The sequence below is a fragment of the Benincasa hispida genome, chromosome 11 (assembly GCF_027475165.1).
Source record: "Benincasa hispida cultivar pf3 chromosome 11, pf3_genome.v1.1, whole genome shotgun sequence".
In the NCBI taxonomy this organism is placed as follows: Eukaryota; Viridiplantae; Streptophyta; class Magnoliopsida; order Cucurbitales; family Cucurbitaceae; genus Benincasa; species Benincasa hispida.
The window spans coordinates 34,038,551-34,043,368 of record NC_143488.1 but is presented as its reverse complement, the minus strand read 5'-3'; the positions used below and the strand labels follow the sequence as shown (position 1 = coordinate 34,043,368).

At 34.3% G+C, this 4,818-nt stretch overlaps 1 non-coding gene across 1 annotated transcript; it reads right to left on the bottom strand.

Annotated features, from left to right (window-relative positions):
• Window positions 1-4,313: 4,313 nt before the first annotated feature.
• Window positions 4,314-4,387, bottom strand: TRNAI-AAU (transfer RNA isoleucine (anticodon AAU)). Its single transcript has one exon. It is a non-coding gene; the product is annotated as a tRNA-Ile (tRNA).
• Window positions 4,388-4,818: the final 431 nt, after the last annotated feature.

The window sequence follows — 4,818 nt, the reverse complement described above, 5'->3', positions numbered from 1 at the left end:
CTTGCGATGTTTTGACTGATTGCGTTGATTTGCCCACCTTGCAGTGTTGGGCTGCTGATCACCATTCCTTGGATCAAATTCATCATTGCGATCATTTGGTTTTGTAATGAAGTAATAGCACCCTTGTTTGCGTCAGAGTCTTTAAGTCTCAATCTTTGGTCACTCTCTCTCCAGTCTTCATGGTTCTTGGAGATGCGATCCAGGATATTCTTGGCCTCATCATAAGTTTTGTCGAGCAGACCACCAACAGCTACCGCATTGGCAGCGATCTGTGAAGCGAGATTCAAACCATGATAGAAAATCTCCATTTGAAGGCAGTCTGATAACCCATTATGTGAACAATCCCGGACCAACCTTTTAAACATCACCCAAGCATCACTGAACGATTCGTCCATATCTTGTTCAAAATTTGTGATCAGTTTCCTTCGTCTTGCGTTCTCGGTAGGTGGAAATGGGAACAATGTTAGTCGAACTTCTTCAGTCGAGATGTTCAGGAACACAAAAGTGTTACAGATTTCAATAAAACTTCAGAGGTGAGCGTGCGGGTCCTCACCACGCCTTCCTCCGAATTGACCTGCAGTCTGGATCATCTGCAGCATCATCGATTTCATTTCAAATCTGCTTCCGTCGAGGGCAGGCCTCATGATTCCCGGAGAGAAATCATTAAGGTTTGGCAATGCATAGTCCCTGATTGGCCTATTGCGATCGTTTGCCAACTGAATTGGATTCGCCATGACATTATTATCATTTGGTGCTCTATTTCCAGGCTGCTCCGCCATCTCTTCTTTGTTTGATTGTGGTTGCTGTTAGCGGTCTCTCAATCTTCGGGTCGTAATGCACTAGAGATTGAGAGTTCTATAAAGAAATCAAAAAATTACCGTTAGCAAACTAACTTGCCGAAGTCCCCGGTAACGGCGCCAAAAACTTGGTGCTCGTATTTATGAAGTGGAAATATGAATGATATACGTTGATGGATTTACGTTATGCACTCAAGTTTCCCCAGCGGAATTCAAGTGTAAATTCCTTTGAGTTTCCTGGTAAGTCTAGGGTCGAACACAGGGACTTGTGAAAATAAATTGCGTTGATAATTTTGATGAAAACTTTGCGGTAACCAAGTAAATAAATAAGTGTTGGGTTTGTTGTTTGTGTTGATGAAAAAGAAATAAATAAAGGTGGCAGATTTGAGAAAAGACAGTTTCGTTGATAGATGCAATGAGTATGCGATGAACGGGTTGAGAAGATCTTTAGCTAGCGTTACATGGGAATGCGTCAGACTATGTGATCATGTTACAACCATGCACAGCAAGTCATTTTCCAATGTAAATGCGATGCCCTTAAATCTAGGACGTATGTGCCGAATGCAAAATGTCCATAGAGCTCATCCCTAAGTCTCTACTCTTGTCCTATGGAATGATGCAAAATGCATGAAAGCAAGGTGACCGCATACAGTCATATCCTATCTCTAGGATGCATATGATGTGTTGATAAAAAATAGTGCTCATTCCTAAGCGCATATCTCTCGTTTATGCGTTCTAATCTGGCTCTTCCGAGTCTAGATTCTAATCTGACCTTCCCAAGTCTAGATTTTGTCTTTAGACTACTCTCCCGAGTATCTCTAATGGACGAATGAAGCATACATAAACAAGATAATCGCAAAGAATGAATATTCCCTAGTTGTGCTAGCTAAATGCTTCTCAACCCATTCAACTAATTTAGCTACTCATGCGTGAATAACAGAGACTGAACAGATATAGAGATAGAAATTTCATTCTTATAAACGAGTTGAGTACAAAATGACAATGGAAAGTAAAGGTAGAGAGTCTGGTAGCAATTCCTTGCTGACCGAGGCTTTTTACAATGAAATCTCTATTCTGATCTAAAGATGTTCCCGCTTCCGCAGGCGTCGACCCTCTCTCTTTCCTTGGGGCTTCCGGCGCTCTCCCAAGCTTACCGGAACAATCTACCGGCATAACTTCTTCCCTCGCATCCACCTTAAAATGAAAGAAAATTAAGAACACGGACGTGCGACTTGTGGAACAAAAGATTGTAAAAACGTGAACCCCTTTTCTGAAGAATGCACTTGGTAATTATAGAGTATCCATGGTGAAAGGCAGCTTCTCTCTCCTGGTTGTACAGATGGGACCGCTTTAATTCCTAACTGATACGCCGCATAATTGTCACCAATAAAGCTGAATGTATTTTATGACCGTTTCGGCTATGAAGTTAATTTGGATTCGATTGTCATCAGCTTTCTGTCCCATCGCTTTTAATTATCCTTTCACCCGGATGCGCCCACCATGTTGTGCTGACCAAGTTGCGGCGATCCTTCTCGGGCGAATGCTTGCGAGCACGATCAACACAAAGCCTTGCGGTGAAGTTACGCTCGACCGATGATTTCCTATAATCGCATTCTTGCTTTGCGTTAACGCATATTCTACACAAAAATGCAAAGATCAACTGTTCTAATGGGCTGAATGCATGCGACCACAATATTATAGAATTTATGCTTAATGGATGCAATTTAACATATTTCATCAAAGCAATCCAACATTGTTTAAGAACTTAGCACTATGATGATGTGCATTTCTGCTTGTTATCACACCCCCAAAATATTAGGATGTGCACGATTGAACTAGGAAAACCACCGATTAAAGGTTTCTCTTTCTATTTTTTCCTTTTCTTGAATATCAATTAGAGAATCAAAATGAGAATTATAAATAATGAAAAAAATTAATGATCTGAAAAGCAATAGATGATGCTGAGAAATAGAAGTGAACTTAAATTAAGATTTGGTAAGAAGAAGAAGCCAACGACGGAAATGGCGAATGAGAAGACTGAGTAGCAATGTCGGACTGTATATGTATAAATTTGGACATAATTCTTATGTTGTCTATCTAATACATAAAAATAAAATTAATGATTGATAATTAATATATTAATGATTATTATTAATAGATATTTTATAACCTATTTTTATATACATGTAGATATATTTTTTTTTTCTTTTTTCTGGGAAAAAATATATGATCTATATTACTTTAAAATACTCCATTAAAAAACATTGAAAACACTATTTACTTTAGTAAACTAAACATATTTAATTATCTTTTTAAAAGTAATTTTGAATATTAACATTAACATGAAAGTTAAAAAATAATAATAATCCTATTACATTGATAAGATTAAAAAAAGTACAAATACAACTAATAGCAATATTAACATAAAAAAAAAAAATTTAAACATATGCAGAAAAATAACTAATACATGCATTTACAATTTCTCTTTAAATCATGTGTTTGTCTGTCGTTGATGTTTACGGATCAAAGCACTTAGATTGAATGACATCCAATGCCACACAACACAAATTTACAATTTCTATATACTTAGACACCAAGTACATGCCAGACATTTTGTGTTGTGTCAATATGTGGATATCAATTTATGAAGAGAATTCTAGAATGAAAAAGTTGTTGTATATTAGTAATATAAGAAAGCTCCTTAGTATATGTGTGAAAAATAAATTGAGATTTTACTGATTTTGGAATGCCAAAAATATTATAGATTATCACTTTCTAAACAATGTAATGATAAAAAAATAATAATATTAGAGATTGTAACTCTTTATATGAAAAAATTAATTAACAATCATATCACAACGATAAAACTAAAAACTTTCTAAATGTTACATTGAAAAAATTGTAAGAAAAAATAACTATTATAAAATAACTTGAAAAAACTATTAAAAAGTTGATACCTATCATGGAGAATATTTGGTTGAAGCATCTTTTTTTCCTTTTTGGTACATAACACTACTTTCTATTCATAAAAACTATTAGAAATTTCGAAAAAAAATGATTGAGATATGAAAAGAGAGAAATTAAGAGGAAGAGACTCAAGTTTTGAAAGAAAATGTGTAAAGATTAGCTAGTTTATCAAGAAGTTGTTACACTATTAAAATTCCATTAGTAAATATAATTAAATGTATAGCCTAAGAATTTAAAGCCAAATTTTCAACATTCTAGTTTTTCATATTCCAACATAGAAAATTTTGATAATGTATAATCTACTTTTTTGTTTTAATGTAAAAAAATTTAAATTTAAAATAAGATTTTGGTAGTTATAACCTTCATCAAGAAGATCAAAAGCTTGAGAATATCATATATAGAAGTTTTTTCATGACTCTGAGGTTTGATTTTTGTCGAGAAAAAGAAATAAAGTTGTTTAAGTGTGTGATTAGTGGATTTGTGAGGTTTAGGTTTAGTGTAGCCATAATCAAAATAGTAAGGGTAGAATTGTCAAAAAAAAAAACTTTTTGGCCCATGAAGGTTTCGAACCTACGACCTTCGCGTTATTAGCACGACGCTCTAAGCAACTGAGCTAATAGGCCAAGTTGGAGGTGCATAACTTTATTTTAATATCCAATCACTTTTAAAAAAATAAAAAAATACTATCATGTTCTTTTTAGACATGTTCTTTTAAAAAAATAAAAAAAAATACTATCATGAGCTAATAGGCCAAGTTTTTCTACTTAATTAATAAAATTTTAGACATGTTCTTTTGAAATTTTTACCAAAATGCATCTCATGATAGAAAACTCTAAGTATGCATGTCATAGCGGTCGGATCTTATTATGTAAGGGTCTGGTCGTTACAGTTTCGTATCAGAGCATTTGAGCCAAGTAGACTCTACTACATTAGAAGAGTCGTAGTATTTGATAGTTTAACTTGTTAAGTGATACCCACAGTTATGCCAAATACGTTGGTACCTTGAATTTTTAGACAAGTAACTTAGTAAATAATATAGTAAGCATAAGCATGA